At 36.0% G+C, this 16,765-nt stretch overlaps 1 protein-coding gene across 1 annotated transcript in view; it reads right to left on the reverse strand.

The window, feature by feature from the left end:
* LOC131579668 (sodium channel protein type 2 subunit alpha-like) overlaps positions 1-16,765 on the reverse strand; it is a 140,063-nt gene that overhangs the window by 83,824 nt on the left and 39,474 nt on the right. The window contains exons 6-9 of the mRNA XM_058839953.1: positions 5,467-5,608; positions 4,208-5,024; positions 2,419-2,502; positions 79-202 (exon numbers count right to left, since the gene is read on the reverse strand). The gene's annotated coding sequence lies outside the window, so the exon portion shown is untranslated. The remainder of the gene's footprint in view (positions 1-78; positions 203-2,418; positions 2,503-4,207; positions 5,025-5,466; positions 5,609-16,765) is intronic.

Genomic DNA, 16,765 nt, shown 5'->3' on the forward strand with positions numbered 1-16,765 from the left:
ACTCTCTATCACAACATGGGCACCCAAATACACAAATTATGAAAAAAAATCAGTATCAACTTGATTCAATGTCACTACCTGATATACATCCACAAAGCACTTCGTCTTCAGGTGTTTCTGTGCCATTGGATCCTCATACTCATATTTGCCTCCATTAACTGTACTGCATTTCAGAGGGCTCCACTTCATGGGACACTGTGTCCTGCTAACAAAAACGTCTTACTACAAAAGAGATTGCCTAACACATGAAAAAAGAAAAAAAAAAAAGAAAAGAAAAAATAGAAAAGAAAAAATAGAAAAAAAAAAAAAAAGAAAAAAGAAAAAAGAAAAAAGAAAAAAGAAAAAAGAAAAAAGAAAAAAGAAAAAAGAAAAAAGTAAAAAGAAAAAAGTAAAAAGAAAGAAGAAAAAAGAAAAAAGAAAAAAGAAAAAAGAAAAAAGAAAAAAGAAAAAAGAAAAAAAGAAAAAAGAAAAGAAGAAAACTTCTGATATCATGGGATAGGGTTTATGCTTAAGATGAGCTGTGTCACTTCATGTATCTGTATATAAAATTGGCATTTACATGGCAATTTTTATAAAGGCATTTGGTGAGACTTGATATCTTGGGCAAAAATAATAGCAATAGAACTGTATAACATACTACACATTCCAAACTGCAAAATCGTTTTCGGTTATGTTTTAGCCATCTAAAGAGAATGCAGGCAATTAGATAAAGCTTTGATGTCATAGAGAAGACTGACTGATCCTAAACTATGCAATACTGTAAAACAAGTGCTCAATAGCACCAGAGCACTAAATTCTTTGACTACACTGACCCTCAGCAGCATTACTAACATATCTATTCTTGTCCCTAGTAAATCACGAATTACTGGTTCTGTGCTGCCATCAGAAGAAAGGTACCAGAGCTGCAAAAGAGATTTTTACCTCAACAGCCTGATTATACCAGGATTTGAATTCTTGTTCTTCCCAATGAAATGCTGAATTTGTCAAGAGAAAATAGGGCCAAATGATAGGAAAAAATTTCTGAATGTACAGGTGCAGTTGATCTAGACTAGCAAAACATGCAAACAATAATTTGTAACTGTAGCTATCACATAAAGTAGATTAGCAGCTGATATTGTAGAAAGGCATACTAGAATCCTGACAGCAAGGAGTTTTGCAGAATCACATTTTATGCTTTTACTTGCAAGAAGTATGAACACAAAGATAAAAAGCTGGCATGTTTCATCTTCCCTCTCCTCTGGTCAGGTCTAATGGAATTCTGGCTATCAATAAAACAAAAGGGTGATTGAATGTTGACACTCTTCTTGTGAAAGTGAATAATAAAACAGAAAACCTTCATATTTGATCATGGTCCAAGAGATACTACTCCAGTGTTTTATGTTAAATTAATACTTGATGTAATTCCATTTAAAAATTGGAGTTATACACTATCATTTGGTAATAATAATTTCATTTCAATTTGATTAGATGTGCTTCAGCTTATTGTCATATTCATTAACTACATTCACTGCCACAGGAGTGTAATGTTAATCTGTTTGTTTGGATTAATTTCCCCTAGTCAACCAACCTGGGCAGAACTGCTGTTTCTGGGTTTTACAGATACGTAATGTCTACTTCTAAATCAAGAGTGTGAACTTGAAATTACTGCCTGCTGTAAACATAGGTATAGAAAAACTGAAGTTTCAATGAAGTGCCAGGCTGATAATGCTTACCATTACTTATCTTGATTCACTAATTGGTTTTCTGGCCTTACATATCTTTAAAAAGCAGCTGGGCTTTTAAAATACTGTAATTTTTCATAAGCTGATGAATAACACTGAGATTTAGGGCCTCCCAGCAAACACTCCTGCCATGATCCAATTCTCAATAGAACACATTTACAATATTTACCCCCTAATTTTTTTTTTTCTCCTATACATTGTTTGTGAAAATCCTCAAGACTCCCAGGAGCATTCTTTTCCTACATTTCTATATCTACATGAGGATCTCACCCTTCAGCTTTTGTTCTGCAACTGAAGCAAATAGGGCTTTTGTTTGTTTGATACATGGGGTATCTGCATCACAAATTATGCCAGTGATTTTTTAAAGTCAAAATATGATTAAAACTGGTCAGAGGATAACCTTATCTCCTTCTTTTGAGATCTTCTGCTTGAATTAGTTTTGATTCCTAGTACAGACTGACATAAAAATTGAAGTTAAATATTGTAGATGGCCTCAGACTCATCTACAAATCCAGATGTGAATCCAGGATTAATCAAGATTCAGTACTGAATTATAGGCTTGAAATATCACATGCCTGGGTAAAGGAGCACCATAAAGAGAACTTCATGTACATTGTTGTCTAAGATCTTAAATGCTCAAATCAGTACCTTGTCCATAAAATAGTACTTGTTCATTATGAACAAGCCACGATCTTACCACAGGGTCAGTCTGAAGCATTCTCGAAACAAGAGCCTCCACTTCAATGCTGACTACCTTAAACATAGGTTTTTCTGTGTTGAACTGAGAAAAAAAAGCACAGAAAATATAAACAAAGGATGTTTGGATAAAAATATGTAATGCTTATCGAAAAAGCTGAACATCAAAACTATTCTTGTGAGTTCTTGCTTTAAAAGGAATTAATCCTGAGCTTGTAAAAAATACTTTAAATTTTATGATAATTATTTTAAGCAAAAAATGCTAATAAGAAATTAAAAAAAAAAAAACAACAACCAAAACTAAACACAAACATGCAAATTATCTATTGATAATTTATATTTTAATTATAAATTGACTTTACCAGACTGTAATCTGATATTTACAGAGAATAGCAACATAGGGCTCACTACTTTTATTACAAAGCAGCAGCTACATAAACCTTTTACTGCCATGGGCATTTACTCAGCCAGCAAGTTGTCCTCTCTCAGAAATTGTTCCCCTAATAGGGCCAGGGAGTAGTGGTTCCCTTTCACCATTAAAATACAATCTCAATTTCTGAATTTAAATTACTCTTCTCTATTATAATCATTCCGTTCTACTATGCAGGTACTTGAATGTGATTTGAAAATATACTTAGATGTCTGAACATCTGGAAATAAAGATTTTCATTGCCATTGTATGGCAGTGCACACATTTTGTTTTTCAGGATAAAAAATACACAGCTAGAGCTGTGTAGGTTCTGCAGAATGTCCAATTTTAAACAAAGGCATCAAACACCTTGTTAATAAAGGGATCATCAGAACTTCAGATCTGCTGCAACCATTTTTATCAGAAGCCATCACAACACCAGTGATATTTTGCCTCCACTGGGAAGATTTGCTACTCAGCCAGGAAAAACAGCAGTTTCTGTCTGTTTCTTGTAGTTGTTTCTGTATTTATCTAAATTCAAACTGCAAAGTCTGCTGGGTCTCATAGTTTCCATAGAATAGGGCCAGAACAGTTCTGGCCCTATTCTTGCCCCAAGAATATTGCTCTAGGGATCTTACCAAATAAACATTGCTCAGGACTCTTACTTAGAATGATATCCTATCTAATAAATTAATTCATTATATAGAATAGATCAAGCATAGTAGAAAAGTTTTTTACAAACCAACATTCAGTGAAAGTAGAAAAGGGAAAGAAAAATAATGGCAAAATCTGTAGGGCTTTCGGTGAGAGCAAACAAGAATTCATTCAAATTCTTAATCTAGCCTTAACCTATTCCATGTAGTGTCTAAGAAGGGAGAGTGGGAAGGAATGGGTCAATTGACTCTAAGGATATACATTAAGGAAAAAAATTATCCACACTCATTAGGTCTTTTAACACTGAGAATAATATAATTTTTTAATATACGACTTGCTATTTAGATTGAAATTAGTTGTCTCCTTCCCCTTGCAAAAGATTCACACTGGAGACTGCAAAAGAAAACCCAGCTATTTCTTTCTGTCCTACTCACTTTAAGCCCACTGACCAAGGTGGCAGAAAGACTAACAGTACATGTGAATTCATAGTAGTGCTTGACATTTCATACTGGTTTTAGCATCAGACAGAAATTTAACTCCAAATAATCTATTCCCCTTCTCTCACCCTTTCTGGTAAAGCAGAGACAAAAAACAGAGAAAATGAGTTGGGGTCACAATTTACTGAAAGCACAACGCAAGGATAAGACACACAATTACAACAGCAATATTAAAAAACAGCAAAACCTTATAAAAAGAGGAAGTGTTTTAACCCCAAAAAGGTGTTTACCACTGGGACTGAAAGTGCTGTGGGGTCACCATTTTCCTACTGCTCCCCTGTGCGTCCTCCAGTTCAGCTGGGCTCCCTCTTGGCTCAGCTGCGACCAGCAGCACTGCTCCTGTTCCCTTCATAATTGCAAATGTCAGACCCATCCTGCACATCGAGTCCAGTCTTCTATCTACACTTTGAAAAATACATTTTGTTGCATAAAGGTTCCGAACAGCAACCGTGCAATTTATTAAAGCATGGAAAGAAGTATCTGAAACCAGCAGCTGGTTCATTTTAATCATTTGTCAAGATGTAGAAAGGCTACAGAGCCTCTTTAAAAATGAGGTTCATGTCCTGTAAAGTCAGATAAGGATCTTTGCTGTTGTGGTTTGCTTTCCAAGTTTGTTCTTTGTAGCCAACATCAAGCAGTGTCTCATGCTGTTGGTTTCTGAGTAACAGGTTGAAATATTAACATGTGGAAAAGTCAAACCTTCAAGAAAAATTTAAACATCTTAAGGACTCTTGTCTCATGTCACTTTCTCAGTTATTCCGTATCATACAAAAAAGTGTCACTTTGATATTTTATGTTGCTTCTTACATCTGTATCTTGAAAATTTCAGAGATGTATGAGAAGTAATGCACAATGATCCGATAGACATCTGCCTAGCCCAGTCAGACCAGAAGCAATGGCTTCCTGTGGCTGTTTTGGGACAGTGTGATTAATCAGACACTCTCTTTTGCTCAGACCTTCGGTAGAATTCTCAAGAAGAAAGTTTGAAGGCTACAGCTGCTTGCTCATCCTCAGCCAAATTCAGATCTCTTAAAATTCAGCACAGTCCTATATGCAGAACAGAGAACACCACTAATGTAAGGCAGATTCTAGGAAGGAGAGCAGCCATATTTTTCTAGTAACAATTTGACAAATATGTTGCAAAACTAATTACAACACTTGAGCAAATATTCTATCATCAGGTTCCAAGTGTAGGATTTTCAGTTCTTCCTCATTGGGAAAGCTTTTAAAATCTTATTGGACATATCTTATTGTATCTTTCATTTTATACAGTTTTTTTTTTTCCTTGCTGGTATTGTTGCAGATATAAATCATAAGGTGCATTTGCATTGTATTAGGGGTCTATTTTTATTTTTTTTTTTACATGCAAGATGGAACAAAATGCTTTAATTCTAAAAAATTTAGCTATTCAAAATGTGACTCATGACACTCTTAAGCACTTAAAAATATTGCTAATGAGGCTGTCATTCAGTCACGCATGTGAGCATACCTCTAATTTTGAACGTGGACTCATTGAACCCAACTCTTGCTTGAAGATAGCATTGAAATTCAGGACCTTGCTGGATCAGAACCCAAAAAGTTCATTTCAATCTCCAAGAGCAGCCATTAAAAAGATGGCTAGTCTAAGCCACCTACAAACAAGAGATTTAATGTATTTACATCTGTTCTGTTCTTCATGTACCTGGAGACAAATAATCCTCAAGACATAGACTCCAGCATATTAGAGTGCAAAACAGTATGTTACTAGTCCAGTCATACTTAAATTTGGAGGTAGAAACAGGAAAAATATCTATGTTCTCAGTATCTGCTAAATACTCCATCTCCTTTCCTGTTATGCTCCCCTTCCATTTCTTTTCTCTCCGGTCACTTCCTCCCACCCCTTTCTCCTGCAAAATCATGAAATGAAAAATATACAGAAAGGTCAAGGACGGAGAGTTTTGTTACTGATACATAGAAGAGGCTTATACAGTTAAGTAATGACAAGTTTAGTCTGGAGTCATCCAGCTACATTCTCTTTTCTAAAACAGAAAAAGATAAAGCATTCACCAGAAATACCTCCTATGGCCTTAGTATATCCCTTTGGTGACAGGCTATTAAAACAGCAGTGTAATTTACTACCCTTCATTACTATCCTTTGTCTCACTAAACACTTGTTTCACATCTATCAAACCATTCAGTGCTACTTCCTCTTTCATATCATAATTAGTATTCCTAGAAAAAATAATTTATTGCTAATTAGTATAATTATTGCTAATTATACTACACTAACTGTGTAGTATATGCCACAGTCAAAAAAAAAAAAAAAACAAACAATATTTTCTGGATATTTTATTTCTTTTGGGGCTGTGTTTGCCTCCATTTCTTTTACTGCAGCTCTACCCACAGACTTTGTGCTCAAACCATCATGACTGCTGCATTCACAGTGTTGCTCTCTAAATGGCTTACTTTTCTTCTTTTGTCAGTGTCCCTGTGTTCTTTAAGGGATCTAATTGATCAGAAGACAATAGAGCTGACACTTTAATTCAGCACTACCCAGTGTATGCTTCTGCAATTCCTTGAAGTGCACTGAAATTCCAGAACACCCTACTTTTGATTAAAAAGTTGACTCTAAAAATATCTAGGGTTTTCTTGGTCTCAGGTTTTGAATGTATTTGAAAACAGGAAAGGGAAGAAAGGAAATATTAGTTTAAAGAAACCACACACTTTCAAACCAATATTATTGTTAGCCATACCACAAAAGGAATAAAAGGAATTTAAGGGAGAGTTTTAAATGAAAGAAGGATCAAATATTCACATTTTCCACAAGGGAACTTTCCAATTCTACCTAACTACAAAATCATACGTGATAAAACCACCCGCTTAATCAGGCCAGGATCTGAAGGGGAAAAAAAAAGAGAAAAAAGTAAAAAAGAAAAAAAGTGTTAGCAAGCTGAGCAGCTTTTGTCAAGGTGAAAAAAAGCTTCATATGGTCCGAGGAGCCTCAAACTCTGCAATTGTCAGGAAATTGTCAGGTAATATCTCCTGTGACACAGATGTATTGAGGAACATGAGAGCGGGGAATAGCCATTTATGATAAATGAAGTCTTAATCCAATTCCATATGAGATTAACAATGAAATCACAATTTCTTTTAATGCCGAAGGAAATCGTCCACACACAACTTAGTCTGTGAAGTTCTCCTCAATTGTATATATGTAAAATTTTACAGTACTACTCCTTCAGACTTCCAAATACATAGCATAATACATAATTTATATAGACTTATATAGACTAGCATAATACATAATTTATATAGACTTAGTAAAATATATGAAACTATTTATATATCAAAAGCATGTGACATCAAATAAAGCCATCTTTGGTTGAATGTTTAATCTCTATTAACATGTGATGTTCATTATAAACCTACTCAAATTTCCCATATTGATGCCTTTGCAGTGTATGTCTTTTTCTAAATGAGAATTTTCTCCCAATCTCAGGTATATTTTAATGTCATGTGCAGAACTTCACGTGATTCCTTCCACAGTTTCATGAGTCTAATTAAGGTATTTATTAATGCCTGCTAAGAAGGTAATTCCAATACAGTGGAATTACCATATTTTATTTTGGGAATGAGAAAGATCCCAACTGTAAAACTTTCTCTCTCCCTGGAGCAACAGGACTGAAACATTACCCTGGAGAACTCAATCCAGAATTTTTAATTCTGCAGGGACACAATATCTTTAATTCAGATTCATTAAAAAATAAAAATAGAATCTGGGCTATCACCTGACCTTGACAGCAGAAGTTCTTCATTTTGTATCTATTTCTCAGATTGCTACTATCACATTGAATTAATCTGCAATTTTTATTGCAGTTTCAGTAACACTTATCATGGACTGTATACAGTCAGTACGTCATATTAATTTTCTCTAAACAGAAGGCTTTTCCTGAGAAAACTATAGTAATGCAAACTATACTCCTTCATACACTTACTTTTTTCAGAAGATTTAAAATACTGGAAGATCTATCTGGGATGTTCTAATTAATCCTGAAAGCATGAAAACAGGAGGCAAAACTCTTGGCACCATTTTTAAAAAACAAGATGCGATCAGATTTAAAGGAAAAAAAACCCTTGGATGTCCTCTGTGCATGTCTGCTCTGACATAGAATGTGCATTTGTTGAAAATTATTATTGGTGTCACTAGACTGTCTTGTCTGAAAAAGTACACTGTCCTGTACTGTTTTATTTACAAATGTTGTTTGTGAAGTGTTGTCAGTGGAATGCTTGAATAATGTTGTAGACATACTGAATATGAAATTGCTCTGTCACTGGAGAAAATGGGAGCAACAATGCCAAGTCATTAAAATAACTTGCTGGTTTCAAGTAAGTTACAGGGCACACTCAGGGCCATATAGTGTTTTTAATGAAGATTTCAGTGTCATCAATAAATAATAAGATATTAAATCTTAAACTCACTCTAAGGTATATACCACCTGTTTTTAAAAATTAATGAATTGAGCACAGAATTGTGGCACAGTTGAAGTAAATTTCAGGTGGAAGAGGATTTGCACTGATGTGCTGGACTAGGCCTTGAATGATCTTGGATCCATTCCCAGTTCTCTCCTCAACTTCATCTAGAGCCACATAAGCTTCTTTAGACAACACTGCAAAGCTGTTTAGATGTTTTAAGAGGCACAGAGGTGTCCGCTAGGATTTTGAAAACACTTAACTACATTTGGCAATTATATCATCTGAAATTTGGAGACCCAATCTCAAACGTAGACTGTACAAAATGATAAAGAGCATAAAGTCCTTGTTCAGACAATACTTTAGCTAAGTCTCAAATCGATCATCACACCTCAGCAACTGAATCAGAGAGTTAAGTCAATACCTCCTCACTGCTGGGGACAGTTCACTTTCCATACTGGACAGAATTTAAATTCCTGTGATTTAGGGTGATTAGCCATCCCATGGTGACTAAGTAGAAAATTCTGAATGGATACATGCTCTTTGGTTACCAGAATAAAACCCATCATTTAGCCACAGATATGAATTTCTGGTTGAGCTTTCTACATATTTTCTTTTTTCCCTCAGTATTGCTAGGGAATAAATGTATTAATGTCCTCTGAAGATATTCTAACTGGATCAGACAGTGTCATAAGAAAATTTTGAGCAGAATCATTTGTCATGTTAAAGCTAGACATATTCACAGAGAAAATGTGTAAATAATTGGGAGTTCACAAAAATTTTCATTTTACTGTTTACTCACATGAAGATTCTAATTAGTGCAAATCACTAAAGCCCAAATCACTAAAATCCACTGAAAATAAGACTCTTTTACGTTCCTGAACCTTTGCTAGTGAAGCAATTTAAATTAATCTGCATGGCAAAACAGATAGAAGTTATACTCTAACCAAAAATGTGTTACACCCTAGAACATAAGGTCCAGAAGAGGGAGTAATTCCTAGAGGGAATTTTTTTTTTTCTTTCAAGTGGGAATGATGTACAAGTTAACCCTCAGGACAAGAAGACAAGATATATTAGCTTCTTTAATTCAAGACTTTCTATATAGCCAATGCACTGAGCTACAAGTGGAAGTAAAAAAGAGTATAAGAACAGCAAAAGATAGAAATTATAACTGTTGATATTGTAAGATCAGGATGACTAAACCCAGTGAACACACTCTTATGTTGATGTACTGGGTGTTTTCCAAGAATTAGGGAAACATCAAGGTTTGAAGAGAACTCTGTAGGTCACATATTCCAACCCCCTGCTGCCAAGGCAGGATCACCTGAAACAGGTTACACAGGAACATGTCTGGGTGGGTTTGGACTGTCTCCAGAGAGGGTACATGTCCTCCCTGGGAAACCTGTTCCAGTGTTCTCTCACCTACAAAGTAAAAAAGTTCTTCCACATGTTGAGGTAGAATTTCTTGTGTTTATGGGCATTGCTCCTCATTGTGCCACTGGGCACCACTAAAAAGAGTCTGACACCATGGTCTTGGCGCCCCTTTGAGATATTCACGTGCATTAATGAGATCTCCTTTCAGTCTTCTCCAGATTAAACAGGCCCAGCTCCCGCAGTCTCTTCTAACAAGAGAGAGGCTTCAGACCTCAAACCCTCTTTGTGGCCTCCACTGGACCCTCTCCAGCAGCCCTTTATCTTTCTTGAACTGTGGAGACCAGAACTGAACACAATACTCCAGATGTGGCCAAGCAGAGGGGCAGGATCACCTCCCTCGACCTGCTGGCCACACTTCCTTGATGCACCCAGGATACCATCTGCCCTTCTGGCTGCAAGGGCACTGCCAGTTCAGGGTCCACTGGTCATCCGCAAAGACTCCAGGTGCCATCCACAAAGACTCCACTCTTTCTCTAGCAGGTCAGCCCCCAGCCTGTGCTGGTAGTAGGGTTATTGCTTCCAAGGTGCAGGACCCTACATATACCTGCCCTTCTTGCACCTTAGTGGCTTTCTCTCAGCGCAGAGCTCTGCAGCCTATCAGGGTCCTGCTGAATGACAGCACAGCCTTCAGGTGCATCAGCCACACCCCACTGTTTCATATCACCAGTACGAATTGTGCAAAACAGAGTGATTTTGTATCACTGAAATAGCATACAAAGTCCACATCAGCATAGATCAATGCCCTCAGGCACAGCATAAAACTGTTGGGGAAGTAACAGATAGTCCTGAGTAAAAGAATGGAGGATATGAGATCCTGAAGCTCTCAGTTCCATCTCATGGAGGCTAAGCGTAAGCTACTGTGCTTACGAAAAATCTCTGGCTTCCAATTACATACAAACAGTCTCACCATTGTCCTTGCAAAAGTTATGAAAGAATCCCCAGGTGCAAAGCACCAGTCAGGTTGTTTTCCCGACAGCTTGACAGTCAAAATCCCTGGCCTTCCAAGTGCTCTTCAGGTCACAATCAGACTTCCCCTTAACTAAAGCCAGCTGTCAAGTATTCTTGATAATGGTGCCTTGAGTGTTGGCAGTGGCATACAAGTACAGGCCCTAAAACACTCACTGAATACTCATAAGCATCCAGCAGTATTTACAACACTGCCAGCTCACCAAACTCCCTGTGAGTGTCCATCATAGCAACTCGCTACACTGTGAATGCCAATAGGGAAGAAGAAATAGCTTGCTGTTGGGGGCAATAATAGAAAAAACTGCAACACACATACACTATTGCAGTAAAATCTTAGGATGATATTAAAAAGGAGGGGAAAAGGAAGACTTCCACTACTGAATACCTTTCAGATGTTTTTAGGCATAATGCTCACCTACCACTACTTGTTACATATTCTTGCACAATGCCACAGGACAGATTAGTGGGAGTAGAAACTATTGCTGAATAGTCAGTCACTGGTTCAAAAAATAGTTTTTATATAAAAATATGATGGCCCTCAAGATCACAAGAAAAGGTAGTACATAGAGGTAGTAGCTAAAACCTGAAGTTATGGTATCATATATTTTTCATGAGGCAAGGTGACATGAGGGAAAGTACCAGAAGATGGTTTGAAGAACTTAAGAAATAGTTTCTGAGTTTGGAAAGACAGTCAGACATACTGGAAGGAAGTTCATTTAAAATGGATTCAAAATGATTCCAAAAGGCAAAGAGAATATAACATGCTTCAAATGAGAAGGGGTTTGGTAGTTTGATGGAATGCATATTTAAGCTGCGTGTATATTTTAGAAATACAGCTTAGAAAAAGTGTATTTGTAGAAGTCAGTTAGGTTTGTAGACTATTCCTGATCTGGGGGAAATTTCTGAAATTAATGCATCAAGCTGGTCCCTCAGTGTTCTCCACAGCCAAATCCCATCAGATGTGTTAAAACTGAACAGTAATAAAATGGTGTGAATGGTCCAGACCATTGATAAAGATATTAAACTAGATTGGACCCAGTACTGAGCCCTGAGGAACACCACTGGCAACCAGCCACCAGCTGGATGTAACACAGCTACAATCTAATGACTTTTCATGTTTAGAAGGGAACTGCAGCTTTCACACTTGGATGAGTATTCTGTAGGAGTTTCTACACAACTTCTGTTATAAACAAAGCAACATTAATGGGAATAAAATTCCAGAAAAACCTGTCAATCTCTAATTTATCTCTGTTTAAAGAAGTGCAGTTGTATAGTTGAAGTCACTTCTGCAATTCAAATCAGTTGTACATACTCCTAGCCTGTCTGAAATTACCATACTTAAAATAAAAAATTATCAAGAGAAATACAAAAGGAACATTGAAACAGAAAGCTTTAATGATTGAATCTCTTTCTGAAAATGAAAATTAGAACTACCTCTCCTTCATTTAGTAATAATCTAAAATACTCTAAAGAAGGTTGGAAAAGAACATGGGGAAAAAAATTAAAATCGTGACCATTGAATAGAAGTGGAATCAAATAATTGCTCAAAGATCAAACTCTATGACAAAAGTCTCATTATTTCATTATAAGTTTATGCAAAAGGTAGAAATATTGATTTATAATAGAGGCATAACATACAAAACAGAAAATGCCTTCAGAAAGTATATAAGCAATATATTTTAAACCCACTAGAATATTTACATTAAAAACTAATGTGTATGATTTAAAATGTTGTTGCAACCTTTGAAAGGAGCCATAGCTCCAGTTCTACTCCATGAGTAAGACAAGTCAAAACTCTCACAGTATATGGCTGCAGTATATATAATAGAGCAGCTATTCAGTCACAAATGATGCCTGTAGGGATCTAACAGTACATTGTGTGGGTACATGGCTACTCATTTAAATTATTCTTACTTGATTTGTGAAAAGAAAGCTGCAGTTCACTACAAATTTATTTATGCCTAGTAGCTTGCTTGTAGGAACATGATAGAAATGTTCAGCATGTCTGAAAAAAATTTGGAAAAGAATGTATATGTATCTATCTTATGTTTTCCATTAGGAAAAAGAAAAAAAGTCTCAATTCAGAGCTCCTGTCTTTATACAGTTAGATCTCATTTCAGTCTCATTGAACAGGTAGCTGATAAATGCAAGCCATTATTCCACAGGCATTAAGAATCACTTTGATTCCATTTTTAGCTTTCACTGAGCTGCTACAGTCATGTGCAGATTACTCTGGTGTGAAGTCACTCACTGTGACACTTTGCTTTTAAGTTCATTGAAAACACATGCTCCTGTTAGCTGCAGACCCACACAAAAATCTTCCACAGGCCATAGAAACTTCTGCACTAAACATCAGGCATATATGTATACATCTACCATTGGTTCCAAATTTGAGAATGATGTTCCTAGTAGTGTAAGGCAGGGAAATACTGTTTCAAGTGTAAACCCATAGTATTTAGGACATCAAGATTGTATAACATGGTTCCAAGCCCATGGCCCACCTAAATGTAGTAAGGTGGGACAAATTAAAGAGGAAGGATGCTCCAGTGAGAGTATTTTAATACCTTGAGATGGCATATTACTCCATTCTGGGAAGCAGTTACCAAAATATGACAGGGGTCAAGGAACTTAAATGCTTTTGAATACTGCACAAATCATCCCAATTGTAAGAATAATACTTGCATATGAACACATAAATATTGCCTGTATACAAAATAAATGAATAATTAAAATATGTAAAGAAAACAGCCTAAGCTGTTTGTTTTGCTATTTAAAACAGGTTTACCTTGTGCAATGAAATATTTATTCACCATGTTTTCCTTTTGCTGATCTATTTTTCTGGATTGATTACCTCTGAAAGCTTTCCTGACATGAGCTCTTGTACGCTGACAAAGGCGAGGTGAAGCAGAGCATCTTGATTAGCTACAATGCAGATCAGCTTCTAGGCAAGCTTACCAGAGCAAGACGAACAGAGAGCAAGCAGTCAGGGGAATGCATTGATGCTAAATTAGGTTTTAAAGAGAAGAGTAATCCACCCTCATATTTTCACAGAGAAACTAGCAGATAATACTTACAACTGAGCTTTTAAATTTTGTGTCAGTTATTTTGAGAAATAGCAACAAAAACAATGGTTAGATTGGATTGCTATGAAAGATGCAGGTATTCTGATAATGTGCTGCCTCATACTCAACATGCTTCAAACCACACTCATACCTGGATTCATAAGACTCCCTGACCTTGTCAAACTTTCATTACACTCCACTGAAACATCACTGTTCACCATCACCCAGAAAAAATATATTTTAACAGAACTCCACAGTTTTATGACTATTTACCAAACTTAAAAGGCAAACAGATCTGTGGAACTACTTCTGCATATAATATTAACATCCTCCAAAGGTTTTTATTGTCCTTCCCACACATGAGGGTCTAGCTGTACTGTTCAGTTCAACCTTCTAAAGCCAATGAAAAGCACTGCTTACACAGTGCAGGAAGATGCACAACTGTTTAGCTGCCATTTTAAATACCATTAATCAGTGCTTTATCTGTGCTTCAGTAGCCGCCTTTCCAGTTTTGCCCACTGAAGTTTTTAGTTGTGACACAGACTGTAAGTAGCTAAGTATCACATATATCACAGAATCACAGAATAGGCTCAGTTGGAAGGGACCCCCAAGTCCAGTGCCCAGCCCTGCAGGGTGCCATCCCCAAGAGTCATTTGTCTGTATATCTGTTCATCATAAACAGTAATGTATTGCTTAAGATTATAAGTACTTCATGTGTTATCTGCCAGCAAAATAAATGAGATCTCTTTATTTCCATTTAGTGATTTGATAAACTAAACCCGAAGTACACATAGAGGTTTATTCTATACACTCTCCAAATTTATTCTCAATTTTTTTAAGATTTCAAAATTGGTTTATTTTTCTGCGCTTTAGCAAAATCTAGTGAAAATAATATTTTCTCTAAAATAACCCTTCCTGAAATTGTATTTTATGGGTTTATTATTTCATAATTTATGAACAATATGTAAGTACCATTAAAATTATTAATAAATCATCTAAGAAGTTCCCGGTGACACAACAACCTTCAACAAATAGCTATATTACCCAAGAAAATAGAGATGAACAAAAAAAGCAAAAAAGCTCAAACAAAAATGTGACAAATTTGCAGATATATTGGAGATGTTATGTTCCATTAAGGGAAAAAAAAAATTATGCTGTCTAACATGAAAAGAACACCACTATAATGAAATAACTCAGTAACTACAGTCTGCTTATGTCAGTGCCAAGTATGTCACTGAACAGTTGTCTTGGGTTGCAAGTTTACAGGGGACCCAGGGCTGATTTTAGGCCTGATCAGTCTACCATGATGATCTTGTGTAGGCCATTGATCATGTAATTTATCTGCCTTACAATCACTCCAGTTTATGCTGTGACATGGAAGATGACACAGCCTGAACCCAAAAAGGTGAAAGTGGAAGGGTAAGAGCATGTGTTTTATGCACCTTGTTCTAGCACTCCTCAGCTGCAATTAGAACTGAGAGCTAGCAACCACCTGGTTCCTCCTAAATAAACTGTTGTTCTCTCAGTATACTATATCCTGTGATAAACACCTTAAATAAGCCTTATTTACTACAAAAACAGTAATCCTGTCCTATCGTTAGTTCTGCTTATGCTTACCTACGCAATAATATTAGACTTGCAATGACATATTGTAGACAACTAAGTTGGATTAGATGTCATAGGATAATTGTATAATTGATGTAGTAATTTGTTTCCTTCACCAGAAGCACCCCACAAATGCCACAAAGGACTGAATAGCACTTCTGCATCAGTTATATCAATTAGCAAGTCCCTTATATCTAGTGATGTGCATTTTATACATTAGGATTGTGTTTTTTTCCTCTATTCTCTTTGTTTCTCTCCCTTGCTTTCTCTCTCTCTAATCACTGGGAAGTGAAATGCCTTCTGAACTATACCTCCCCATACTGTGTGGGGAGACTTAAGGACTCCAACCAGTTTTCTCAAAGTCTATTTCCCACCATTTAACTAAAAATAAGTATCATTGCTCCATGTCTGTCTCTATGGATAATTACAAACAGTATTTGCTGTGTCCTCTGTATTGCAGCATCCATGAAGATAATTGACAATCCAGTGCCTGACATTTACTCTTTTTGCCAAATTGGAAAGATGATTGAGCATTTTCTTGTCAGCATCAGTCATCTCAAATCCGCACAGTCAAGGATTACATATCTTGCAAATATCTGCTAGTTTGCTGTATGATAAATATTTCTTATTAAGTACATACATTTCTTTAACCAAGTAATTTATAAAATCCTTATAAAATACAGGATAATTTTCAAAAACTCAAAGAATTCATTGATCTTTAATAGCTTTAGTAGTAGCATTTAGAAAGGAACACTAATGTTTTTATTCATAAAAGAATTAATAAAACATCAAATAAAGAACTTGCTAGGTTTTTTTTACTTTGACTACTACATTTTTCAATATTAATTTCCAATTTTTGCTATTAATTTCCAATAAAAATTTCAGCTAAATAAGTGAGTACTCACTGATAACTCCACTAGACAGCTTCTATCATGCAAGATGTATCAAAGCAATTTTCTTATTACAAGACAAAACACATGGATTTTTTTCTTTTTCCTTTCCTCATCCTCAGGATAAATACAAAATAGAAATTTTAAGAAATGCAGCACAGACTAAGGATGAAGTTGAGTGTGGCATCAGATCAGATGCATTACAGCAGTGAAAGGTCACAAGAGCCACCTCAGCTCTTCTGCCAAAGTGCCTAATTCAAATTCTAGTGCTTGACTGTTTATTATTCCATTCATATTTCTATGAATATTACAGACCATTGTACATGATAATTTGACTTCAAAGCTATCCACTAATTCGAAGGAGGAAATGCCCACCTGACCT

Source organism: Poecile atricapillus, chromosome 5 (assembly GCF_030490865.1).
Source record: "Poecile atricapillus isolate bPoeAtr1 chromosome 5, bPoeAtr1.hap1, whole genome shotgun sequence".
NCBI lineage: Eukaryota > Metazoa > Chordata > Aves > Passeriformes > Paridae > Poecile > Poecile atricapillus.